The following is a 27,988-nucleotide window of genomic DNA, read 5'->3' on the forward strand; positions in this document are numbered from 1 at the left end:
CCCGCTCTTCTCTGCAATACCACAAACACACAGACACACACACACTCACACACACACTCACACACACACTCACACACCCACACACACAGAGGAACATAGAGAAAAATATTCTGAATGGTCAGGGGCAGTCATTGCCTTCCCCAGCCTGTCCCAGCCACTGCCTGAAAATCTGCCTGCTGTCTAGAGCTCCATTCCCAGGGCCCATCCTACAGTCTCCAGGGCCCTGGGCCTGGTAGGAGCTACTGGGCTCTAATCTGGGGCAGAGGCCTCTAGCTGGAGCTCTGGGGTGACCACCCCTCTCCCAGGGCAAGCTACTCGCCTACATTTAATGCACGCAGGCACCCCGTGGCCCGTGGCTCTCAGAGCTCCCCGCAGGACCCTGAGGCCATTTCTCACCCCCGCCCACGCGGTCTCAGTCTCTGGAAAACCCTTCCCTTCCTTGATCTCCTTTGGGAAATTCTTCCTGTTGAAGGAATAAAACCTCCTTGCTTTCAATATGACACCATCCCTAGACAAACAGTGTTCTTTCGAAGTGCATTCCACTTGTCAAGATATTTTTCAACAGGGCCTTCAACTCATGGGGCTTCTCTTTCCACTTTGGTAAAAGAGGCCAAGCAACTCATGGGTCTCTCTCGGCATCCTTGCATCCTTTACATCCCCCACCTCATGACCCCAGGGAAAGATCCAAGAGAATAAGAGAGAAATCGGGGACTGAGAAAAGCTGCACCTCTAGGTCTGTGCAAGCAGGATGCAGCCTGCTATGAGTCCGACAAAGCTCCAGGCCCGGCTGCCCCAGGAGAGAGTCCTCAGACCAGCGGAGCTGACCTCCCATCTCCCAGGGGGCATCTGGCCGTTCTGTGCCATCTCACACCACAGGGACCCTCCGGATGGATACGGCAGCATCAGTGAGACAAGGTCTCTCGCTCCCTGCTTCACAGGTGACACGTTCTCAGTCCCCCGCTTCCTAGAGAAGGTTCAGTTTGGCAGAAACCCATGTGCCCCAGACAAGTTGCCCCCCACATACCTCCTCCGTTCTCGGCAGTTTCCTGGGACTCTTCATTTTCCAGATGTTTCCTCTTTTGTCGCCGTTCCATCGTACCAACTAGAAGTCTCCCTTAGAAGATGCCTCAAGAGATGTCCAACTCCTCCTCTTCCCTACAGGTTGGCCCTTGTTGGCTCTTGGGCAATCCGTTGAAATGATTCAGTACAAATAAAAATAGTCAAGTCTCCTAAATGGCTGAAAAACTTGTACCACTTAGTGAACCAGCAGTACTGCCTAGTGCTCACCAGGGCTGTTATGTTTGCAAGGTTGCCAGGCGCACAGCGGAATTCTGTGACCTCAGTGATGACATCAGAGCATTCGGTGGACCTAGGTTGAGCACAGTGTCTGCAATAGCACAGGCCCCATTTTCAAGAACAATTCCTTTTTCCCAGCCGAACCTTTCCCGTGAAAGGGAAAGGTTCATACCATATCTATTATAAATTGTATCATACCATGTCTATTATCAAATTAACATTTTGATTGGAGATCTTTTTTTTTTTAGTTTCTGCTTTATAACAAAGTGAATCAGTCATACATATACATCCGTTCCCACATCCCTTCCCTCATGCATCTCCCTCCCTCCCACCCTCCCCATCCCACCCCTCCAGGCGGTCACAAAGCACCGAGCTGATCTCCCTGTGCTCTGCGGCTGCTTCCCACTATCTATCTACCGTACGTTTGGTAGTGTATATATGTCCATGCCTCTCTTTCGTTTTGTCACAGCTTACCCTTCCCCCTCCCCATATCCTCAAGTCCATTCTCAAGTAGGTCTGTGTCTTTATTCCCGTTTTACCCCTAGGTTCTTCATGACATTTTTTTTTAAATTCCATATATATGTGTTAGCATACGGTATTTGTCTTTCTCTTTCTGACTTACTTGACTCTGTATGACAGACTCTAGGTCTCTCCACCTCATTACAAATAGCTCAGTTTCGTTTCTTTTTATGGCTGAGTAATATTCCATTGTATATATGTGCCACATCTTCTTTATCCATTCATCCGATGATGGACACTTAGGTTGTTTCCAGCTCCGGGCTATTGTGAATAGAGCTGCAATGAAGATTTTGGTACATGTCTCTTTTTGAATTATGGTTTTCTCAGGGTATATGCCTAGTAGTGGGATTGCTGGATCATATGGTAGTTCTATTTTTAGTTTTTTAAGGAACCTCCATACTGTTCTCCATAGTGGCTGTACCAATTCACATTCCCACCAGCAGTGCAAGAGTGTTCCCTTTTCTCCACACCCTCTCCAGTGTTTATTGTTTCTAGATTTCTTGATGATGGCCATTCTGATTGGTGTGAGATGATATCTCATTGTAGTTTTGATTTGCATTTCTCTAATGATTAATGATGTTGAGCATTCTTTCATGTGTTTGTTGGCAGTCTGTATATCTTCTTTGGAGAAATGCCTATTTAAGTCTTCTGCCCATTTTTGGATTGGGTTGTTTGTTTTTTTGCTATTGAGCTGCATGAGCTGTTTATAAATTTTGGAGATTAATCCTTTGTCAGTTGCTTCACTTGCAAATATTTTCTCCCATTCTGAGGGTTGTCTTTTGGTCTTGTTTATGGTTTCCTTTGCTGTGCAAAAGCTTTGAAGTTTCATTGGGTCCCATTTGTTTATCTTTGTTTTTATTTCCATTTCTCTAGGAGGTGGGTCCAAAAGGATCTTGCTGTGATTTATGTCATAGAGTGTTCTGCCTATGTTTTCCTCTAAGAGTTTGATAGTTTCTGGCCTTACATGTAGGTCTTTAATCCATTTTGAGCTTATTTTTGTGTATGGTGTTAGGGAATGATCTAGTCTCATACTTTTACATGTCCCTGTCCAGTTTTCCCAGCACCACTTATTGAAGAGGCTGTCCTTTCTCCACTGTACATTCCTGCCTCCTTTATCAAAGATAAGTTGACCATATGTGCGTGGGTTTATCTCTGGGCTTTCTATCCTGTTCCATTGATCTATCTTTCTGTTTTTGTGCCAGTACCACACTGTCTTGATTACTGTAGCTTTGTAGTGTAGTCTGAAGTCAGGGAGCCTGATTCCTCCAGCTCCGTTTTTCGTTCTCAAGATTGCTTTGGCTATTCGGGGTCTTTTGTTTCTCCAAACAAATTTTGAAAGTTTTTGTTCTAGTGTTGTGAAAAATGCCAGTGGTAGTTTGATAGGGATTGCATTGAATCTGTAGATTGCCTTGGGTAGTAGAGTCATTTTCACAATATTGATTCTTCCAATCCAGGAGCATGGTATATCTCTCCATCTATTTGTATCATCTTTAATTTCTTTCATCAGTGTCTTATAATTCTCTGCATACAGGTCTTTTGTCTCCTTAGGTAGGTTTATTCCTAGATAGTTTATTCTTTTTGTTGCAATGGTAAATGGGAGTGTTTTCTTGATTTCATTTTCAGATTTTTCATCATTCGTGTACAGGAATGCCAGAGGTTTCTGTGCATTAGTTTTGTATCCTGCTACTTTACCAAATTCATTGATTAGCTCTAGGAGTTTTCTGGTAGCATCTTTAGGATTCTCTATGTATAGTATCATGTCATCAGCAAACAGTGACAGCTTTACTTCTTCTGGAGATCTTTTAATGTCTTTTCTAGAGAGATTTAATCTGAATATTTTACATGGTCTCCAGCTTCCCTGTGGATTATTGACATTTTAAACTCTGCACTTCAATTTCCCCTCAATACGTGTAATTTTGTCACGGCTATTTCTGTACTTAAAGATGAGGAACTATATAATTGATTTCTTCATTTTTTTTCCCATCTCTTTCCAAGGTACTGAATTTCATTGTGTCTTACGAATGAGTGAAAAATGTTAGTCCTTGAGTCAGGACATTGGGCCCTTTACCAAGTAACTCAACCTATCTGGGCTTCAGCTTCTGTATGTGCAATCAAGAGGTTTGGACTAGCTGACTTTTCAAATGCTGTGTTTCTTTGATTCACTCTCACTTACTGATCTGCTCCTTAAGAAGAGGGTCTGTTCTCATAAAGTAACAACAGTCTTTTCCTAACCTTGGGTTGGGCGGAGTTTAACTGGTCGTACTCAGTTTGTTAGTTCTATTTCCTTGTACGTATGCTTAGCTCTAAATAATTTATATAGCTCTTGTGACTATTTTTAGATCTTATTTTTTTCTTATTTTCTTTTACAGTTTCTAATTTGTTATCGCCAGTGTAGAGGAGCCTGATTGATTTTTAAAATTTATTGATCTTGCATGTGTGTGCCTTGTTGAACCGTCTTATTAGTTCCTGCTAGTTTATCTGTGGGTTCTTTTGGGTCTCCTAGATAAATGAGCATAGTAAATGTAAATAATGGGTTCTTTGGATCAAGTTTATTTTCTTGCATCTATATATATAGAAGCAATATGTTGAATTGATTTAAATATTTCAATACTTACATACCTGTTATCACAATCTAACGTTCTTGATCTTCTTTTCTTTCAATCAATATTATGTTTTCAAGATTTATCCACGTGAATCCATATAGATCTAGGTCTTTGATTTTTGACCGTTTGCTATTATTTCATCACATGCGTATAGCATCATTTATTTTCCATTCAAGCATTATTGGACAATTGGATTGTTTCCCTCCCTTCTGTAGAACAAACAACGTTTCCTAGAATATCCCTGAAGATGTCTGACAGTCGAGGAGGGCCAGGCTGCCCGAAGGATTGCTACTTGCTTTTAGCCACCTTCCAACAGGCCATCTCCAGCCAGCCATTTGAAGCACAGCGGAAATGAAAACTCCCCCAAATGTGGAGATCTCAGGCGCTTCCTAGAAGGTGGGAGGTTAATGATAGGCATCCTGCTGGGATCCCAGGGGAGTCTGAGCTGGCCTGAAGCTCATCTTCCTGCTCCACCTCTCAAGAGAAATGTGGAGGAAAGAAGACTTCAAAAACTGTGAGTAGGTAGAGGGAGAGATATTGGGGGCCGAAGCTGTGACTGAGGTCTTGGAGTGGGCTGTGAGCACACAGAGCCTCTAGAGAGCCAGGCTCTGCCTTCTGAGAACTTCTCCCCTAAGGCTGCTCCTAATTCAGGTGATACCAGCCATATAGAGCCGACTTGGCCCACACTGTCACAGAAAGCCTTATCAGAATCTCTTCTTCTTCATACCCTCTTGTGTCTGTGACTTGGTTATTGCCTTTGGTGCTCCACTGATGTGAACCACAGTCGCTCGGGGATGGAGGACACTAGTGACCCATCTTGCTCTGTGGCCTCAGTCCACAGCTTGCGGGTAAGGGAAGAGGCCAAATGAAGGTCAAGAAGGAAAGATGGAGTTTGAAGAGAAGACCTGAGTTAAGGGTGTCTTCTCAAGTCTTGATGAATGAAATGTAGCTCCAGTACCTGAAGTCCTGCTTGTTCTCAAGGCTGACCACGGGGCTGGGTGCACTCAGTGAAGGAGCCGTATACACTTAGTGTTTCCTTGCTTGCTCACACGTGCCCTCCTCTGATACACCCTCTGCAAGACTGATCTTCCCCTGAAACAACTTTCCACCTGCCACTGTCATCTCAGGAACATCTGCTTCCCCTTCCTGGTGTCCCCCTAGAATGCCATTGCAGCCAATTCATAATGTGATAATCATGCTTCTTACCATATTCTCAGCAACTTCTGATAAATTTTATTCACTTTCTTCCATAGTCTTCACACATCAATAATCTTCCTTAACTTCCTAGCTGCAGGTTAACCCATTCGGAATCATTTCTTTTTCCTTCTCTCCTTTGGCAAATCCTTTCTATCTTTTAAGGTCTTTTTCTTGTCTCTCTACCATCCTGCCTTCCTGAACTTCTTTTTTTTCCGTTTAAGTAACCTTTCAATCTCTTTCGCCAATTTCCTCATAAACATTTAGAGTTTATTCCTCACACGTTAGACAGCGGTTTACGAATGGCCAGGCATAATGGACTCAGAATGAGTTGGCACCCCCGAGGTACCTGTCTTGCTGGGGAGCCACAGGTGAAGGGCTGGCTGCTGGACACATGTTTGCATGGAGTCAGGCTGAGTGGCCTCAGGGTGTTTGCTCTGCACTTGTGTGTGTTTCTCCCTAGCTGGTTTCCTCGTCCAGCCACCTGTGACCTCCCTCCATCCAGCCCAGGGAATCCTTCTCATCACAGGGGTAGGATGTTTGTCTCATTTTCCATCACATCCTTTCCCCAAAGTTTGGTTGTGAGTTGTTCCCATTCCAAAGACCTTTCCTCTTTGAAGAGAAAAGAGAAAATCTTGTCTCTCCTTTTCTCTCACTTCACTTCTGCTCTATTATCTCCTCCGTCCAGAATGGCCCACTGACTCAAATGGGTGTAGATCCGAAGATGGCAAGAAATGCCAGCAATTCTGAGATAATAATACGGATGGATCAGGAAAACTTGAAAACCTTTATCCCGCCACATTAAACAAAACTGCACTTCCAGTGTATTCAGAGTCTCAGTGTAGACACACAAATGATATAGAAATGGAAGTACACTCAAGTTTTTCTTTCCTCCTTTCCTGATTTATTCTAATCCTCAAAGTTAACATGATGAACTATTTGTTAGGTAAAGTTTCAGACATTTTCTACACATGCACACTTTTCTTTTTCTCACACAAGAGTGTGAACTAGGTCACTTTCAACATGCTGTGATTCTGTGATTCACTGTCTCCCACCGAGTCATCCACTGATAAAGTAATCTGTTTCATGGAGAAATATTTCCAATAGGTAATAGCCAATGTCTGTGGAGTGCTTACTCTGTGTCGGTTTCTTGTAACTACTTTACAGATCTTTTGTACAACGTACCCATGGACCAGGTACAATTATAACCCCCAAGTGACAGATAAGTGCAGATAAGTACAAATAAATACAGAGGCCAAGTGACTTGCCCAAGACACTGGAGCAAATCAAAATCCATGCCTCTGTAATCATTTTGCTCTATTGCCTCTGTCTGGGAAGCTTGATGATTTGGCAACTAAAACCTTAAATATCATGTTCCATTTTTATATCTGTGACACAAGCGTGGGGCTGTGATACGGGGTAACTAACCTGACTACTTTAGAAAACCCTTATGCACCTGGATGAAAGTAAGCCAGGGACTGCAAGCTATAGATTGAAGGTTTCCTACCAACTTTTAAAAATAGCTTCTTGAATGCAATTTATGTAATGTCAAGTCTAGGATGTAGTCCAAATAGTAACAGAAAAATGGAGCTATGTGGAAAAATACTTAAAGTTGACAAGAATTGGGAGTGTAGTATTTTTGGGGCCAGCGTGTAGACCACAGGAAAACTTGCTGTTTCCATCCCAAAGGGAAGAGCCCTATGTTGCAACTGCCAAGGTCCCTGGGGCAGCAAGTGTGCTCACTGCTTAGTAAAGAAGCATCCTGAGTTTGATAGAATCATATGGGAGCCTTACATTTGGTTAGCAGTTCTACATTCTTGATGTAATAATATTTTCAGGGTGTGGGAGGGTATCAAGCTCTGAAAATACCCTTGGAGAGATTTGCTTATTAAGTTTGGCTTTTTCAATCTCCCTACTACTTCTTTACTAAACACCAGGCGGTTTCCTTCACTTTTCAGAACCATGTTGTTTTTCCCTTGTCTAATGAACTTTGAAATACTTTTGGATGAGCTATTAAGTTTGGAAAAAAATAAACGTCTCTTTAAAATAAGGAAGATAATAACAATGACAAGTAGAAAAAGCTCTAGAACAGAGAATATCCTCCATTCTAGCCAATGACTGGGAGTGGAAGGTTCGTGCTCGCTGTCCAGGACGTAGAAATAAAAGCTGAGGAGGCGCTGAGGTGTCTCCTGGATCTCTATAAGCCTCCATCATTTCTGCTGAGTAGGGTTGACAGATAAAATATAGGCTGTTTAGTTAAATATGAATGTCAGAAAAACAACGGGTACACTTTGAAGATAAGTATGCCCCAAATAGGACATAGGATCTACTTATAGTAAAAATAATGACTTATTATTCATGTGAAGTTCAAGTTTAACTGGGTATCCTGTATTTTTATTTACTAAATCTGCCAGCCCTACTGATGATCCACAATGGAGGCAGTTCAGGAGCGGTACATGCTGGCTCTCGGACAGTCAGAAATTGCTTCAGCAGATCGAGGTACAGTATGAAACTCTTTTTGGATGTAGCTCAGAAGCCATGGCCAGCCCTTGACTGCAAGTACTGCCTCGGGTTTGCCTGAGGTGGGGTAAACCTTCCTCTTAATGGCCTTTGGGTAAGTCTGGAAGACCATCTCCAAGGGGAGCCCCAAAGTCAGTTTCCTCCTCACAGCCATGTTTCCAATTCCTGGAATTGGCTGCATGTGACTCACAAGAGATGAGGAGGTTTGTGGAAATTGGGAGTGTCATAGCTTGAACCCTTTGTAGGTAAAGTTTTGCTGTTCTGAGAGTTTGAACAGGAGCAATGTGAGAGACTCCAGGTCCCCAGGTAGATAGAAATAATCCTGTTCTACTTCTGTGTATGTGACAAGTCTCTAATAGTTCAGAGAGCAAGTATCTGGTCTTAGAAAGACTGATCCAAGCTTGGATGTTTCTGGTGACAAGGCAAGGTCCTGAGTTTCAAGTTCACCTTTTATGGTTGAGGAGACAATAAGGTGGTCAGAAGGGAAATCATGGAGGAGACCTTGGCTTCATCCATTGTGCAGGCTTGTATATGTGGTTCTATGTAGATTGTGTTTCAAAGGTGGAGCTTGTTTACAACTATGAACATTCTCCGATGTGCTTTTTGGACCTTCATTCCCAGAGCAAGAGCAGTGCCGAGGCTCTAGAAATGCCATGGATATTCTGAGCTGTCAGTGGCATTTCCCAGGTAGTGTTCCCTTGGTGCCGCTCCTTGAAATGTCCAAAGGGATTATCATCTGTCTTGTGGCGCGTCCTAGCATTGTGAAAGGAAGCTGCTGCACCTGGCTCAGAGGATTTCGGATGTGGTGGGAGGAGTAGTAGTACTACGACTCTAAATTGTATCACAGCATATCTATTCCATCTTGAGAGTGGGGTTGGGGGGTTATGAAGGGCGGCTTTTATTGTGCTTTTATACATTGTACCCTTGAAACTAATTCAATATTTTAAAATTAATTAATTTATTTTGGGCTGCATTGGGTCTTTGTTGCTGCTAGCGGGCGTTCTCTAGTTGCAGTGAGCGGGGGCTACTCTTGGCTGTGGTGCACGGGCTTCTCATTGCAGTGGCTTCTCTTGTTGCGGAGCATGGGCTTCCGTAGTTGTGGCACATGGGCTCGGTAGATGTGGCACATGGGCTCGGTAGATGTGGCACACGGGCTCTAGAGCGCAGGCTCAGTAGTTGTGGCGTGCGGGCTTAGTTACTCCGTGGCACGTGGGATCTTCCCAGACCAGGGCTCGAACCCATGTCCCCTGCATTCGCAGGCATATTCTTAACCACTGCTCCACCAGGGAAGCCCAATAATTCAGTTTTTTATAAAGAGAAGATTCCTAATATTATTCCAAAATTTTAAAAATATGTAGTTGGATAACACTATGAAAAATTAACTGATATATTCTTTTATTATTTCTCTTTGCTCCCTGGATTTTTTTCCCCATCCAGTCAGCTAGGCACTGTGAGTTCACTGCATTAGGAAGGTAAAGACTCAGCAGAAATGAGGGAGAAAAAAAGAAAATTCTCAGCTTTGGAATGTTCACAACGGAGGCCACAGTAGAACAGGTGAGAATTCTGTGAACAAAAGATAAATGTCGTCTCAAATGTCAAAAAGTATTCTCTGCACTGGGAGGCAGGAGAGGGAGGGAGGGAAGGACTGAAGGAGAGAGATCAGTGTGGCCAGGGACATGGAGACTGTGCTTGAGGACGATATGCCCAGGAAGAGAATCAGAATCTGGAGAAGATTCAGCCTGCACGTGATCATTGCCTCCAGCCAGCACCCTCATCCGAGACCTCGGGAAATTCAGAGAGAGAGTGGGAGTACGTCAGGAGGGCCACGCGCATAGTCTGTGTGGCAGGGGTTGTGGCCATTCCCTATTTGTGAGGAGTCCCCAGCAATTTGCAGGCCTCTTCTGGAAAATGCTGGCGGACGTCTCTAGTGCTTATGTGAAAGCTTGTTCACAAACCTTGAAAGATACAGATGTAGATGACAGATAGATGCATAGGTAGAACAATGTAATTAAATAAAACCTCCAGGAAAGGTTTGGAAAATGCCCTTTATTGCATAGGACGTTTCTATTGTCATATGATGTTAGACTGAGTGCCGGTCCCTTCATCCTCCTTCAGACCACGGCATTCTGTCTGCTACTATCCCGAGGGTCCTTTCTTCTCCCTGGAAGGGATAAAACAAATGAGGTAGAACAGGAAGAGACAAGAAGCACTCCAAGCTCTGCTGGTCAGGGTTACCCTCCAGCGTTGCCTTAATGCTCAGAGCCACACACACCACAGTGAGCTTGGCTCCAGATCAACTACCACGCAACGAAGGTTCTGGAACATTTCCATATCTCGGGGGACCTCATTTCCACGTGACTCTCTTTCATATTCCCCTTTGTCTCAGAAGGCTAGGTCCAGTGGTCAGGGTGAGATCTCGGCTCAGGCCCAAGGCTCTCAGACCTCAAAGTTCCGGTCCTGCAAGGGCCCCTGTCCTCTCTTCAGACCACTCCTGGCTCTCTCTGCCGAGAAGGAGCCGCTGGCAGTACGTCCTCTAAGAGTTGAGGTCCGTCGTGCAGACCCTGAGAAAACTCCTAGGAAAAGGCTCCACCTTCTTGATTAAGTCAACAGAGCTCAATGCCTTTGGTAGTGCTGGGTGTGTCCCAAGCTGATGCAACTGCAGAGCCATTAGGTCAACCAGCCCATGTGTGCGGCCCCTTCCCTTAGACTCCTCTGGGCCCTCGTGACATAGGCTCAGAAGACTGCCAGCCTCAAGCCTTACCTCTTCCAAGGGACGGCCACACCGTCTTCCAGGACTTCTGTCCCATGAATCTCAGTTGCTGTGTGGAAATCAAAAGAGAGAAAAGACCCTACCTGCGGGGTCTCTTCGGGCTGGGGCCTTCCCCCGTGGGCGGCTCTCCCTCATTCTCCTTTTCTTCTTGCTTCTCTTCCTCCTCCTCCTCCTCCTCCTCTTGCTCGGGGGTGCTCTGGATTCCACATTGCCCATCAGCTTGGCCATGGTGAGATGAAAGACACGGCAGCTGAAGCCCTCCAGGACGCCGAACTTCACGTGCTGTTGGAGGATCTCCAAGGTGGGGAAGACCCGGCAGCAAGCCATGCACCTGAAGCCGGTCTCCATGGTCACCATCCAGTCCGCTGTCTTGGCGCTGGGTCTCTCCTCGACGGCAGGTGACCCTGATGGGCTGCCTGGCTCTGCCCTTTCCTCATACTCTTTCTCCTCCCCAGTGGGCTCACTGTCAGACAGGAGGCGTTCGGTGGACACATCAGAAGAGGGGTCAGTGGCTACTGCGCACACATCCTCAGGAAGGGTCACTTCTTCTATCCTCAGCTGCTTTTCAGGCAACTCCAAGGGTTTCTTTGTCTTCCAGGAGACAGCGACACCCTTGTTCACTTGGACCTGCATGTAGTATATTTTCATGCCCCTTTCCTCTTTGTCTGGGTGCAGATAGTTCTTACAGGGTGAAGAGGGTGAGGAGGAGACACAGTATGATGGGGAAGCGGTCTCTCCTTCTTCCTGATCCTGGGCTAGGGGTGCTCTAGGCTGGGCAGTGTCTCGATGAAATCTCCGGATTCCTGAAAAAGGAAATTAAAAACATAATAACATGCATGGGCCATGCCGGAAGCTGAGGGAGCAGGTGTGGTAGACGAGAGAGGGACATTTGCATGACATAGCTATGTCGTGAGCTTGGTGTCTGTTGGCCGTAGGACGGAGTGGTGTATCTGGTGTCATCTGTGGGCTTTTCATGTGCGTGGGGGGGATACTGGAGCGGTGTCTGTATACAGGGGTGTGGAGTATGGTGGTGAGGGCTGTGGTATGTGAGGGATGCGGCTGGATGCGTGTACGACGAGGAGTGTGAGTTTGGGAATATCGGTGGTGCATTCCTTGTGGAATGGGGCTGTGGTGCAGGAGAGGAGCATTGTGGATCACGTGCTTGGGGTTTATGTGTGCACTGAGAAGGGCTGTGCCTGGAGGGCGCATGTATGTGTGAGCTGTGTGGACCTGAGCTGGATGGTCCTGCTCTGAGCCTGGAGGTCTATGATGCAGAACTCTGTCCTTCTCTGGAAGCAAAGGCCAAGACAAAGCCTACATTTTCCTCTGAAGATGCTTAATCTGGTCCCTCTTCCCTCCACCTCAAGCCCAGACCTTTCCGGCCCCTGCTCCTTGACTTCCCCACCATGGTAGTAGCAGTATTCACACACACACACACACAGACACACACTCAGCTGGCATCCACGCCCTCGTAACAGCTCAGCCATCCTGCCCAGGCTCTTCCACAGAGCCCTCATCACCTCTGATGACCCTGGGTTTCCTCTCAGCCTCCCTGGGATCTGTGTGCCTCCTGCCTCACAGCCAAGCACCCCCTCACCTGAGGAGCCCCGCGCCCTTACCAGCGTAGAGGAGCTTGCGTGGAGTAGAAGTACAGAAGAAGTATTTAGAGGCAGAGGAGACCTCCCCTGCCCCTGGGCTGCAGCCTTGGGCCACCACAGTGGATCCAAGCCGAGGGGGATCCTCTTGTGACTTCGAGATTCCTGAGGGAGGAATGAAAGGCTCAGGGTGGGTTCATCAGTCCTCTGTCCACAAATATTTACTGAGTGTGTGACACGTGTCAGGTGCAGTGAATACAGTTGAGAGTGTGGTTCCCAGTGGATACTCCAGGATTTAATTCCAATCAATACTTATTCTCTCACTGTCTTGTTGGTAATGTAGGCGTCGGTGGTGACTGTGAGTGTGTGGGAAGAGTGAGTGATGTGTATCAGTTATGTCTGTGGTGAGTGTGGGGTTGGCGTGGGGAGCACAGTGCAGATGTGTCTATCTGTGTCTGTGGCCTTTGTGTGCATGGTTTCTGTTCACAAGTCAGGAATTCTGGGACATGTAACTTTTCCTCATTACATGGTGTGGCTTGTATTTATGGTGTGTGTTCATTCATTCATTCACCAAGATTCAGTGAGCAGCTACTCCTGTGTATCCGGCACTCTTCCATTGTTGTAGTCTCTGGTAATGCTGCACATTCTAGTAGGGGAAGACACACACTAAACAAAACTAGAATAAATATATAATACATCAGCTGGTGGTAAGTTTATAAGGGTTGCCAGACTTAGCGAACAAAAATACAGGGCACCCAGTTAAATTTCAGTTTCAGATAAACCCAGAATAATTTTTTAGGGTAAGTATTCCCATGCAGTATTTGGTCTGACTTATTTTGAGTGTAAGTATGGCCCATACAATATTTGGGACATCCTGATACTGAAACATTACTTGTTGTTGATCTGGAATTCAAATTGAACTGGATAGCCCATATTTTCTCTGGCAACCCTGACATGGGTTAGTGAGACTGTGGTTTACTGTGGTTTGTACAAAGCGGGTATGGCATTACTCAAGAATGTGTTGTAAGTGTGGTGTGTATGACACGTGACTGGTTTTTATAGAGGTATTTAGAGATGGCTGCATTTAGCTGTGTTTGTGTGAGAGTTGAGGAGATACATATATATATATAGTGTGTGTGTGTGTGTGTGTCATATATAGATAGTGTGTGTGTCTATATACATATCTCATCTCCAGCGTTTGGTGTTGGAGGAAAGGATTGTGATACAGGTGGGTTGTATGAGAACGTAGTACAAGAGGGATGCGTGTATATACCTCCATGTGCTGTGTGTGGTTTAATAAGGAAGTTATATGTGGGGTGTGTGATATTTTTGCTGTATCAGAGTGTACATGGGTGTATGAGTTACTGTCTCATAAAACACCCCTAACAAGACTTCTGTATACACTCTTACGTGCACCGAGTGTCAGCCAGGTCCAGGCAGGGTGACAAGAACTTTACCACGCAGACTTTCTATCTGGTAAGCACTCTACCCCCATTCATCCCGCTCTTCTCTGCAATACCACAAACACACAGACACACACACACTCACACACACACTCACACACACACTCACACACCCACACACACAGAGGAACATAGAGAAAAATATTCTGAATGGTCAGGGGCAGTCATTGCCTTCCCCAGCCTGTCCCAGCCACTGCCTGAAAATCTGCCTGCTGTCTAGAGCTCCATTCCCAGGGCCCATCCTACAGTCTCCAGGGCCCTGGGCCTGGTAGGAGCTACTGGGCTCTAATCTGGGGCAGAGGCCTCTAGCTGGAGCTCTGGGGTGACCACCCCTCTCCCAGGGCAAGCTACTCGCCTACATTTAATGCACGCAGGCACCCCGTGGCCCGTGGCTCTCAGAGCTCCCCGCAGGACCCTGAGGCCATTTCTCACCCCCGCCCACGCGGTCTCAGTCTCTGGAAAACCCTTCCCTTCCTTGATCTCCTTTGGGAAATTCTTCCTGTTGAAGGAATAAAACCTCCTTGCTTTCAATATGACACCATCCCTAGACAAACAGTGTTCTTTCGAAGTGCATTCCACTTGTCAAGATATTTTTCAACAGGGCCTTCAACTCATGGGGCTTCTCTTTCCACTTTGGTAAAAGAGGCCAAGCAACTCATGGGTCTCTCTCGGCATCCTTGCATCCTTCACATCCCCCACCTCATGACCCCAGGGAAAGATCCAAGAGAATAAGAGAGAAATCGGGGACTGAGAAAAGCTGCACCTCTAGGTCTGTGCAAGCAGGATGCAGCCTGCTATGAGTCCGACAAAGCTCCAGGCCCGGCTGCCCCAGGAGAGAGTCCTCAGACCAGCGGAGCTGACCTCCCATCTCCCAGGGGGCATCTGGCCGTTCTGTGCCATCTCACACCACAGGGACCCTCCGGATGGATACGGCAGCATCAGTGAGACAAGGTCTCTCGCTCCCTGCTTCACAGGTGACACGTTCTCAGTCCCCCGCTTCCTAGAGAAGGTTCAGTTTGGCAGAAACCCATGTGCCCCAGACAAGTTGCCCCCCACATACCTCCTCCGTTCTCGGCAGTTTCCTGGGACTCTTCATTTTCCAGATGTTTCCTCTTTTGTCGCCGTTCCATCGTACCAACTAGAAGTCTCCCTTAGAAGATGCCTCAAGAGATGTCCAACTCCTCCTCTTCCCTACAGGTTGGCCCTTGTTGGCTCTTGGGCAATCCGTTGAAATGATTCAGTACAAATAAAAATAGTCAAGTCTCCTAAATGGCTGAAAAACTTGTACCACTTAGTGAACCAGCAGTACTGCCTAGTGCTCACCAGGGCTGTTATGTTTGCAAGGTTGCCAGGCGCACAGCGGAATTCTGTGACCTCAGTGATGACATCAGAGCATTCGGTGGACCTAGGTTGAGCACAGTGTCTGCAATAGCACAGGCCCCATTTTCAAGAACAATTCCTTTTTCCCAGCCGAACCTTTCCCGTGAAAGGGAAAGGTTCATACCATATCTATTATAAATTGTATCATACCATGTCTATTATCAAATTAACATTTTGATTGGAGATCTTTTTTTTTTTAGTTTCTGCTTTATAACAAAGTGAATCAGTCATACATATACATCCGTTCCCACATCCCTTCCCTCATGCATCTCCCTCCCTCCCACCCTCCCCATCCCACCCCTCCAGGCGGTCACAAAGCACCGAGCCGATCTCCCTGTGCTCTGCGGCTGCTTCCCACTATCTATCTACCGTACGTTTGGTAGTGTATATATGTCCATGCCTCTCTTTCGTTTTGTCACAGCTTACCCTTCCCCCTCCCCATATCCTCAAGTCCATTCTCAAGTAGGTCTGTGTCTTTATTCCCGTTTTACCCCTAGGTTCTTCATGACATTTTTTTTTAAATTCCATATATATGTGTTAGCATACGGTATTTGTCTTTCTCTTTCTGACTTACTTGACTCTGTATGACAGACTCTAGGTCTCTCCACCTCATTACAAATAGCTCAGTTTCGTTTCTTTTTATGGCTGAGTAATATTCCATTGTATATATGTGCCACATCTTCTTTATCCATTCATCCGATGATGGACACTTAGGTTGTTTCCAGCTCCGGGCTATTGTGAATAGAGCTGCAATGAAGATTTTGGTACATGTCTCTTTTTGAATTATGGTTTTCTCAGGGTATATGCCTAGTAGTGGGATTGCTGGATCATATGGTAGTTCTATTTTTAGTTTTTTAAGGAACCTCCATACTGTTCTCCATAGTGGCTGTACCAATTCACATTCCCACCAGCAGTGCAAGAGTGTTCCCTTTTCTCCACACCCTCTCCAGTGTTTATTGTTTCTAGATTTCTTGATGATGGCCATTCTGATTGGTGTGAGATGATATCTCATTGTAGTTTTGATTTGCATTTCTCTAATGATTAATGATGTTGAGCATTCTTTCATGTGTTTGTTGGCAGTCTGTATATCTTCTTTGGAGAAATGCCTATTTAAGTCTTCTGCCCATTTTTGGATTGGGTTGTTTGTTTTTTTGCTATTGAGCTGCATGAGCTGTTTATAAATTTTGGAGATTAATCCTTTGTCAGTTGCTTCACTTGCAAATATTTTCTCCCATTCTGAGGGTTGTCTTTTGGTCTTGTTTATGGTTTCCTTTGCTGTGCAAAAGCTTTGAAGTTTCATTGGGTCCCATTTGTTTATCTTTGTTTTTATTTCCATTTCTCTAGGAGGTGGGTCCAAAAGGATCTTGCTGTGATTTATGTCATAGAGTGTTCTGCCTATGTTTTCCTCTAAGAGTTTGATAGTTTCTGGCCTTACATGTAGGTCTTTAATCCATTTTGAGCTTATTTTTGTGTATGGTGTTAGGGAATGATCTAGTCTCATACTTTTACATGTCCCTGTCCAGTTTTCCCAGCACCACTTATTGAAGAGGCTGTCCTTTCTCCACTGTACATTCCTGCCTCCTTTATCAAAGATAAGTTGACCATATGTGCGTGGGTTTATCTCTGGGCTTTCTATCCTGTTCCATTGATCTATCTTTCTGTTTTTGTGCCAGTACCACACTGTCTTGATTACTGTAGCTTTGTAGTGTAGTCTGAAGTCAGGGAGCCTGATTCCTCCAGCTCCGTTTTTCGTTCTCAAGATTGCTTTGGCTATTCGGGGTCTTTTGTTTCTCCAAACAAATTTTGAAAGTTTTTGTTCTAGTTCTGTGAAAAATGCCAATGGTAGTTTCATAGGGATTGCATTGAATCTGTAGATTGCTTTGGGTAGTAGAGTCATTTTCACAATATTGATTCTTCCAATCCAGGAGCATGGTATATCTCTCCATCTATTTGTATCATCTTTAATTTCTTTCATCAGTGTCTTATAATTCTCTGCATACAGGTCTTTTGTCTCCTTAGGTAGGTTTATTCCTAGATAGTTTATTCTTTTTGTTGCAATGGTAAATGGGAGTGTTTTCTTGATTTCATTTTCAGATTTTTCATCATTCGTGTACAGGAATGCCAGAGGTTTCTGTGCATTAGTTTTGTATCCTGCTACTTTACCAAATTCATTGATTAGCTCTAGGAGTTTTCTGGTAGCATCTTTAGGATTCTCTATGTATAGTATCATGTCATCAGCAAACAGTGACAGCTTTACTTCTTCTGGAGATCTTTTAATGTCTTTTCTAGAGAGATTTAATCTGAATATTTTACATGGTCTCCAGCTTCCCTGTGGATTATTGACATTTTAAACTCTGCACTTCAATTTTCCCTCAATACGTGTAATTTTGTCACGGCTATTTCTGTACTTAAAGATGAGGAACTATATAATTGATTTCTTCATTTTTTTTCCCATCTCTTTCCGAGGTACTGAATTTGATTGTGTCTTACGAATGAGTGAAAAATGTTAGTCCTTGAGTCAGGACATTGGGCCCTTTACCAAGTAACTCAACCTATCTGGGCTTCAGCTTCTGTATGTGCAATCAAGAGGCTTGGACTAGCTGACTTTTCAAATGCTGTGTTTCTTTGATTCACTCTCACTTACTGATCTGCTCCTTAAGAAGAGGGTCTGTTCTCATAAAGTAACAACAGTCTTTTCCTAACCTTGGGTTGGGCGGAGTTTAACTGGTCGTACTCAGTTTGTTAGTTCTATTTCCTTGTACCTATGCTTAGCTCTAAATAATTTATATAGCTCTTGTGACTATTTTTAGATCTTATTTTTTTCTTATTTTCTTTTACAGTTTCTAATTTGTTATCGCCAGTGTAGAGGAGCCTGATTGATTTTTAAAATTTATTGATCTTGCATGTGTGTGCCTTGTTGAACCGTCTTATTAGTTCCTGCTAGTTTATCTGTGGGTTCTTTTGGGTCTCCTAGATAAATGAGCATAGTAAATGTAAATAATGGGTTCTTTGGATCAAGTTTATTTTCTTGCATCTATATATATAGAAGCAATATGTTGAATTGATTTAAATATTTCAATACTTACATACCTGTTATCACAATCTAACGTTCTTGATCTTCTTTTCTTTCAATCAATATTATGTTTTCAAGATTTATCCACGTGAATCCATATAGATCTAGGTCTTTGATTTTTGACCGTTTGCTATTATTTCATCACATGCGTATAGCATCATTTATTTTCCATTCAAGCATTATTGGACAATTGGATTGTTTCCCTCCCTTCTCTAGAACAAACAACGTTTCCTAGAATATCCCTGAAGATGTCTGACAGTCGAGGAGGGCCAGGCTGCCCGAAGGATTGCTACTTGCTTTTAGCCACCTTCCAACAGGCCATCTCCAGCCAGCCATTTGAAGCACAGCGGAAATGAAAACTCCCCCAAATGTGGAGATCTCAGGCGCTTCCTAGAAGGTGGGAGGTTAATGATAGGCATCCTGCTGGGATCCCAGGGGAGTCTGAGCTGGCCTGAAGCTCATCTTCCTGCTCCACCTCTCAAGAGAAATGTGGAGGAAAGAAGACTTCAAAAACTGTGAGTAGGTAGAGGGAGAGATATTGGGGGCCGAAGCTGTGACTGAGGTCTTGGAGTGGGCTGTGAGCACACAGAGCCTCTAGAGAGCCAGGCTCTGCCTTCTGAGAACTTCTCCCCTAAGGCTGCTCCTAATTCAGGTGATACCAGCCATATAGAGCCGACTTGGCCCACACTGTCACAGAAAGCCTTATCAGAATCTCTTCTTCTTCATACCCTCTTGTGTCTGTGACTTGGTTATTGCCTTTGGTGCTCCACTGATGTGAACCACAGTCGCTCGGGGATGGAGGACACTAGTGACCCATCTTGCTCTGTGGCCTCAGTCCACAGCTTGCGGGTAAGGGAAGAGGCCAAATGAAGGTCAAGAAGGAAAGATGGAGTTTGAAGAGAAGACCTGAGTTAAGGGTGTCTTCTCAAGTCTTGATGAATGAAATGTAGCTCCAGTACCTGAAGTCCTGCTTGTTCTCAAGGCTGACCACGGGGCTGGGTGCACTCAGTGAAGGAGCCGTATACACTTAGTGTTTCCTTGCTTGCTCACACGTGCCCTCCTCTGATACACCCTCTGCAAGACTGATCTTCCCCTGAAACAACCTTCCACCTGCCACTGTCATCTCAGGAACATCTGCTTCCCCTTCCTGGTGTCCCCCTAGAATGCCATTGCAGCCAATTCATAATGTGATAATCATGCTTCTTACCATATTCTCAGCAACTTCTGATAAATTTTATTCACTTTCTTCCATAGTCTTCACACATCAATAATCTTCCTTAACTTCCTAGCTGCAGGTTAACCCATTCGGAATCATTTCTTTTTCCTTCTCTCCTTTGGCAAATCCTTTCTATCTTTTAAGGTCTTTTTCTTGTCTCTCTACCATCCTGCCTTCCTGAACTTCTTTTTTTTCCGTTTAAGTAACCTTTCAATCTCCTTCGCCAATTTCCTCATAAACATTTAGAGTTTATTCCTCACACGTTAGACAGCGGTTTACGAATGGCCAGGCATAATGGACTCAGAATGAGTTGGCACCCCCGAGGTACCTGTCTTGCTGGGGAGCCACAGGTGAAGGGCTGGCTGCTGGACACATGTTTGCATGGAGTCAGGCTGAGTGGCCTCAGGGTGTTTGCTCTGCACTTGTGTGTGTTTCTCCCTAGCTGGTTTCCTCGTCCAGCCACCTGTGACCTCCCTCCATCCAGCCCAGGGAATCCTTCTCATCACAGGGGTTGGATGTTTGTCTCATTTTCCATCACATCCTTTCCCCAAAGTTTGGTTGTGAGTTGTTCCCATTCCAAAGACCTTTCCTCTTTGAAGAGAAAAGAGAAAATCTTGTCTCTCCTTTTCTCTCACTTCACTTCTGCTCTATTATCTCCTCCGTCCAGAATGGCCCACTGACTCAAATGGGTGTAGATCCGAAGATGGCAAGAAATGCCAGCAATTCTGAGATAATAATACGGATGGATCAGGAAAACTTGAAAACCTTTATCCCGCCACATTAAACAAAACTGCACTTCCAGTGTATTCAGAGTCTCAGTGTAGACACACAAGTGATATAGAAATGGAAGTACACTCAAGTTTTTCTTTCCTCCTTTCCTGATTTATTCTAATCCTCAAAGTTAACATGATGAACTATTTGTTAGGTAAAGTTTCAGACATTTTCTACACATGCACACTTTTCTTTTTCTCACACAAGAGTGTGAACTAGGTCACTTTCAACATGCTGTGATTCTGTGATTCACTGTCTCCCACCGAGTCATCCACTGATAAAGTAATCTGTTTCATGGAGAAATATTTCCAATAGGTAATAGCCAATGTCTGTGGAGTGCTTACTCTGTGTCGGTTTCTTGTAACTACTTTACAGATCTTTTGTACAACGTACCCATGGACCAGGTACAATTATAACCCCCAAGTGACAGATAAGTGCAGATAAGTACAAATAAATACAGAGGCCAAGTGACTTGCCCAAGACACTGGAGCAAATCAAAATCCATGCCTCTGTAATCATTTTGCTCTATTGCCTCTGTCTGGGAGGCTTGATGATTTGGCAACTAAAACCTTAAATATCATGTTCCATTTTTATATCTGTGACACAAGCGTGGGGCTGTGATACGGGGTAACTAACCTGACTACTTCAGAAAACCCTTATGCACCTGGATGAAAGTAAGCCAGGGACTGCAAGCTATAGATTGAAGGTTTCCTACCAACTTTTAAAAATAGCTTCTTGAATGCAATTTATGTAATGTCAAGTCTAGGATGTAGTCCAAATAGTAACAGAAAAATGGAGCTATGTGGAAAAATACTTAAAGTTGACAAGAATTGGGAGTGTAGTATTTTTGGGGCCAGCGTGTAGACCACAGGAAAACTTGCTGTTTCCATCCCAAAGGGAAGAGCCCTATGTTGCAACTGCCAAGGTCCCTGGGGCAGCAAGTGTGCTCACTGCTTAGTAAAGAAGCATCCTGAGTTTGATAGAATCATATGGGAGCCTTACATTTGGTTAGCAGTTCTACATTCTTGATGTAATAATATTTTCAGGGTGTGGGAGGGTATCAAGCTCTGAAAATACCCTTGGAGAGATTTGCTTATTAAGTTTGGCTTTTTCAATCTCCCTACTACTTCTTTACTAAACACCAGGCGGTTTCCTTCACTTTTCAGAACCATGTTGTTTTTCCCTTGTCTAATGAACTTTGAAATACTTTTGGATGAGCTATTAAGTTTGGAAAAAAATAAACGTCTCTTTAAAATAAGGAAGATAATAACAATGACAAGTAGAAAAAGCTCTAGAACAGAGAATATCCTCCATTCTAGCCAATGACTGGGAGTGGAAGGTTCGTGCTCGCTGTCCAGGACGTAGAAATAAAAGCTGAGGAGGCGCTGAGGTGTCTCCTGGATCTCTATAAGCCTCCATCATTTCTGCTGAGTAGGGTTGACAGATAAAATATAGGCTGTTTAGTTAAATATGAATGTCAGAAAAACAACGGGTACACTTTGAAGATAAGTATGCCCCAAATAGGACATAGGATCTACTTATAGTAAAAACAATGACTTATTATTCATGTGAAGTTCAAGTTTAACTGGGTATCCTGTATTTTTATTTACTAAATCTGCCAGCCCTACTGATGATCCACAATGGAGGCAGTTCAGGAGCGGTACATGCTGGCTCTCGGACAGTCAGAAATTGCTTCAGCAGATCGAGGTACAGTATGAAACTCTTTTTGGATGTAGCTCAGAAGCCATGGCCAGCCCTTGACTGCAAGTACTGCCTCGGGTTTGCCTGAGGTGGGGTAAACCTTCCTCTTAATGGCCTTTGGGTAAGTCTGGAAGACCATCTCCAAGGGGAGCCCCAAAGTCAGTTTCCTCCTCACAACCATGTTTCCAATTCCTGGAATTGGCTGCATGTGACTCACAAGAGATGAGGAGGTTTGTGGAAATTGGGAGTGTCATAGCTTGAACCCTTTGTAGGTAAAGTTTTGCTGTTCTGAGAGTTTGAACAGGAGCAATGTGAGAGACTCCAGGTCCCCAGGTAGATAGAAATAATCCTGTTCTACTTCTGTGTATGTGACAAGTCTCTAATAGTTCAGAGAGCAAGTATCTGGTCTTAGAAAGACTGATCCAAGCTTGGATGTTTCTGGTGACAAGGCAAGGTCCTGAGTTTCAAGTTCACCTTTTATGGTTGAGGAGACAATAAGGTGGTCAGAAGGGAAATCATGGAGGAGACCTTGGCTTCATCCATTGTGCAGGCTTGTATATGTGGTTCTATGTAGATTGTGTTTCAAAGGTGGAGCTTGTTTACAACTATGAACATTCTCCGATGTGCTTTTTGGACCTTCATTCCCAGAGCGAGAGCAGTGCCGAGGCTCTAGAAATGCCATGGATATTCTGAGCTGTCAGTGGCATTTCCCAGGTAGTGTTCCCTTGGTGCCGCTCCTTGAAATGTCCAAAGGGATTATCATCTGTCTTGTGGCGGGTCCTAGCATTGTGAAAGGAAGCTGCTGCACCTGGCTCAGAGGATTTCGGATGTGGTGGGAGGAGTAGTAGTACTACGACTCTAAATTGTATCACAGCATATCTATTCCATCTTGAGAGTGGGGTTGGGGGGTTATGAAGGGCGGCTTTTATTGTGCTTTTATACATTGTACCCTTGAAACTAATTCAATATTTTAAAATTAATTAATTTATTTTGGGCTGCATTGGGTCTTTGTTGCTGCTAGCGGGCGTTCTCTAGTTGCAGTGAGCGGGGGCTACTCTTGGCTGTGGTGCACGGGCTTCTCATTGCAGTGGCTTCTCTTGTTGCGGAGCATGGGCTTCCGTAGTTGTGGCACATGGGCTCGGTAGATGTGGCACACGGGCTCTAGAGCGCAGGCTCAGTAGTTGTGGCGTGCGGGCTTAGTTACTCCGTGGCACGTGGGATCTTCCCAGACCAGGGCTCGAACCCATGTCCCCTGCATTCGCAGGCATATTCTTAACCACTGCTCCACCAGGGAAGCCCAATAATTCAGTTTTTTATAAAGAGAAGATTCCTAATATTATTCCAAAATTTTAAAAATATGTAGTTGGATAACACTATGAAAAATTAACTGATATATTCTTTTATTATTTCTCTTTGCTCCCTGGATTTTTTTCCCCATCCAGTCAGCTAGGCACTGTGGGTTCACTGCATTAGGAAGGTAAAGACTCAGCAGAAATGAGGGAGAAAAAAAGAAAATTCTCAGCTTTGGAATGTTCACAACGGAGGCCACAGTAGAACAGGTGAGAATTCTGTGAACAAAAGATAAATGTCGTCTCAAATGTCAAAAAGTATTCTCTGCACTGGGAGGCAGGAGAGGGAGGGAGGGAAGGACTGAAGGAGAGAGATCAGTGTGGCCAGGGACATGGAGACTGTGCTTGAGGACGATATGCCCAGGAAGAGAATCAGAATCTGGAGAAGATTCAGCCTGCACGTGATCATTGCCTCCAGCCAGCACCCTCATCCGAGACCTCGGGAAATTCAGAGAGAGAGTGGGAGTACGTCAGGAGGGCCACGCGCATAGTCTGTGTGGCAGGGGTTGTGGCCATTCCCTATTTGTGAGGAGTCCCCAGCAATTTGCAGGCCTCTTCTGGAAAATGCTGGCGGACGTCTCTAGTGCTTATGTGAAAGCTTGTTCACAAACCTTGAAAGATACAGATGTAGATGACAGATAGATGCATAGGTAGAACAATGTAATTAAATAAAACCTCCAGGAAAGGTTTGGAAAATGCCCTTTATTGCATAGGACGTTTCTATTGTCATATGATGTTAGACTGAGTGCCGGTCCCTTCATCCTCCTTCAGACCACGGCATTCTGTCTGCTACTATCCCGAGGGTCCTTTCTTCTCCCTGGAAGGGATAAAACAAATGAGGTAGAACAGGAAGAGACAAGAAGCACTCCAAGCTCTGCTGGTCAGGGTTACCCTCCAGCGTTGCCTTAATGCTCAGAGCCACACACACCACAGTGAGCTTGGCTCCAGATCAACTACCACGCAACGAAGGTTCTGGAACATTTCCATATCTCGGGGGACCTCATTTCCACGTGACTCTCTTTCATATTCCCCTTTGTCTCAGAAGGGTAGGTCCAGTGGTCAGGGTGAGATCTCGGCTCAGGCCCAAGGCTCTCAGACCTCAAAGTTCCGGTCCTGCAAGGGCCCCTGTCCTCTCTTCAGACCACTCCTGGCTCTCTCTGCCGAGAAGGAGCCGCTGGCAGTACGTCCTCTAAGAGTTGAGGTCCGTCGTGCAGACCCTGAGAAAACTCCTAGGAAAAGGCTCCACCTTCTTGATTAAGTCAACAGAGCTCAATGCCTTTGGTAGTGCTGGGTGTGTCCCAAGCTGATGCAACTGCAGAGCCATTAGGTCAACCAGCCCATGTGTGCGGCCCCTTCCCTTAGACTCCTCTGGGCCCTCGTGACATAGGCTCAGAAGACTGCCAGCCTCAAGCCTTACCTCTTCCAAGGGACGGCCACACCGTCTTCCAGGACTTCTGTCCCATGAATCTCAGTTGCTGTGTGGAAATCAAAAGAGAGAAAAGACCCTACCTGCGGGGTCTCTTCGGGCTGGGGCCTTCCCCCGTGGGCTGCTCTCCCTCATTCTCCTTTTCTTCTTGCTTCTCTTCCTCCTCCTCCTCCTCCTCCTCTTGCTCGGGGGTGCTCTGGATTCCACATTGCCCATCAGCTTGGCCATGGTGAGATGAAAGACACGGCAGCTGAAGCCCTCCAGGACGCCGAACTTCACGTGCTGTTGGAGGATCTCCAAGGTGGGGAAGACCCAGCAGCAAGCCATGCACCTGAAGCCGGTCTCCATGGTCACCATCCAGTCCGGTGTCTTGGCGCTGGGTCTCTCCTCGACGGCAGGTGACCCTGATGGGCTGCCTGGCTCTGCCCTTTCCTCATACTCTTTCTCCTCCCCAGTGGGCTCACTGTCAGACAGGAGGCGTTCGGTGGACACATCAGAAGAGGGGTCAGTGGCTACTGCGCACACATCCTCAGGAAGGGTCACTTCTTCTATCCTCAGCTGCTTTTCAGGCAACTCCAAGGGTTTCTTTGTCTTCCAGGAGACAGCGACACCCTTGTTCACTTGGACCTGCATGTAGTATATTTTCATGCCCCTTTCCTCTTTGTCTGGGTGCAGATAGTTCTTACAGGGTGAAGAGGGTGAGGAGGAGACACAGTATGATGGGGAAGCGGTCTCTCCTTCTTCCTGATCCTGGGCTAGGGGTGCTCTAGGCTGGGCAGTGTCTCGATGAAATCTCCGGATTCCTGAAAAAGGAAATTAAAAACATAATAACATGCATGGGCCATGCCGGAAGCTGAGGGAGCAGGTGTGGTAGACGAGAGAGGGACATTTGCATGACATAGCTATGTCGTGAGCTTGGTGTCTGTTGGCCGTAGGACGGAGTGGTGTATCTGGTGTCATCTGTGGGCTTTTCATGTGCGTGGGGGGGATACTGGAGCGGTGTCTGTATACAGGGGTGTGGAGTATGGTGGTGAGGGCTGTGGTATGTGAGGGATGCGGCTGGATGCGTGTACGACGAGGAGTGTGAGTTTGGGAATATCGGTGGTGCATTCCTTGTGGAATGGGGCTGTGGTGCAGGAGAGGAGCATTGTGGATCACGTGCTTGGGGTTTATGTGTGCACTGAGAAGGGCTGTGCCTGGAGGGCGCATGTATGTGTGAGCTGTGTGGACCTGAGCTGGATGGTCCTGCTCTGAGCCTGGAGGTCTATGATGCAGAACTCTGTCCTTCTCTGGAAGCAAAGGCCAAGACAAAGCCTACATTTTCCTCTGAAGATGCTTAATCTGGTCCCTCTTCCCTCCACCTCAAGCCCAGACCTTTCCGGCCCCTGCTCTTTGACTTCCCCACCATGGTAGTAGCAGTATTCACACACACACACACACACACACACACACACAGACACACACTCAGCTGGCATCCACGCCCTCGTAACAGCTCAGCCATCCTGCCCAGGCTCTTCCACAGAGCCCTCATCACCTCTGATGACCCTGGGTTTCCTCTCAGCCTCCCTGGGATCTGTGTGCCTCCTGCCTCACAGCCAAGCACCCCCTCACCTGAGGAGCCCCGCGCCCTTACCAGCGTAGAGGAGCTTGCGTGGAGTAGAAGTACAGAAGAAGTATTTAGAGGCAGAGGAGACCTCCCCTGCCCCTGGGCTGCAGCCTTGGGCCACCACAGTGGATCCAAGCCGAGGGGGATCCTCTTGTGACTTCGAGATTCCTGAGGGAGGAATGAAAGGCTCAGGGTGGGTTCATCAGTCCTCTGTCCACAAATATTTACTGAGTGTGTGACACGTGTCAGGTGCAGTGAATACAGTTGAGAGTGTGGTTCCCAGTGGATACTCCAGGATTTAATTCCAATCAATACTTATTCTCTCACTGTCTTGTTGGTAATGTAGGCGTCGGTGGTGACTGTGAGTGTGTGGGAAGAGTGAGTGATGTGTATCAGTTATGTCTGTGGTGAGTGTGGGGTTGGCGTGGGGAGCACAGTGCAGATGTGTCTATCTGTGTCTGTGGCCTTTGTGTGCATGGTTTCTGTTCACAAGTCAGGAATTCTGGGACATGTAACTTTTCCTCATTACATGGTGTGGCTTGTATTTATGGTGTGTGTTCATTCATTCATTCACCAAGATTCAGTGAGCAGCTACTCCTGTGTATCCGGCACTCTTCCATTGTTGTAGTCTCTGGTAATGCTGCACATTCTAGTAGGGGAAGACACACACTAAACAAAACTAGAACAAATATATAATACATCAGCTGGTGGTAAGTTTATAAGGGTTGCCAGACTTAGCGAACAAAAATACAGGGCACCCAGTTAAATTTCAGTTTCAGATAAACCCAGAATAATTTTTTAGGGTAAGTATTCCCATGCAGTATTTGGTCTGACTTATTTTGAGTGTAAGTATGGCCCATACAATATTTGGGACATCCTGATACTGAAACATTACTTGTTGTTGATCTGGAATTCAAATTGAACTGGATAGCCCATATTTTCTCTGGCAACCCTGACATGGGTTAGTGAGACTGTGGTTTACTGTGGTTTGTACAAAGCGGGTATGGCATTACTCAAGAATGTGTTGTAAGTGTGGTGTGTATGACACGTGACTGGTTTTTATAGAGGTATTTAGAGATGGCTGCATTTAGCTGTGTTTGTGTGAGAGTTGAGGAGATACATATATATATATAGTGTGTGTGTGTGTGTGTGTCATATATAGATAGTGTGTGTGTCTATATACATATCTCATCTCCAGCGTTTGGTGTTGGAGGAAAGGATTGTGATACAGGTGGGTTGTATGAGAACGTAGTACAAGAGGGATGCGTGTATATACCTCCATGTGCTGTGTGTGGTTTAATAAGGAAGTTATATGTGGGGTGTGTGATATTTTTGCTGTATCAGAGTGTACATGGGTGTATGAGTTACTGTCTCATAAAACACCCCTAACAAGACTTCTGTATACACTCTTACGTGCACCGAGTGTCAGCCAGGTCCAGGCAGGGTGACAAGAACTTTACCACGCAGACTTTCTATCTGGTAAGCACTCTACCCCCATTCATCCCG

General features: G+C 45.5%; 2 pseudogenes across 2 annotated transcripts; both read right to left on the reverse strand.

Moving 5' to 3' along the window:
• Positions 1 to 8,911: 8,911 nt before the first annotated feature.
• Positions 8,912 to 13,996, reverse strand: LOC308605773 (protein FAM170A-like; annotated as a pseudogene). Its single transcript has 2 exons — positions 13,987 to 13,996; positions 8,912 to 11,705 (listed from the first exon to the last, which is right to left on the reverse strand). The product of its transcript is annotated as a protein FAM170A-like (transcript).
• Positions 13,997 to 23,568: 9,572 nt separating this feature from the next.
• Positions 23,569 to 27,984, reverse strand: LOC308605774 (protein FAM170A-like; annotated as a pseudogene). Its single transcript has 2 exons — positions 27,975 to 27,984; positions 23,569 to 25,679 (listed from the first exon to the last, which is right to left on the reverse strand). The product of its transcript is annotated as a protein FAM170A-like (transcript).
• Positions 27,985 to 27,988: the final 4 nt, after the last annotated feature.

This window comes from Mesoplodon bidens (genome assembly GCF_964165515.1).
Source record: "Mesoplodon bidens genome assembly, chromosome: 18".
Lineage (NCBI taxonomy): Eukaryota > Metazoa > Chordata > Mammalia > Artiodactyla > Ziphiidae > Mesoplodon > Mesoplodon bidens.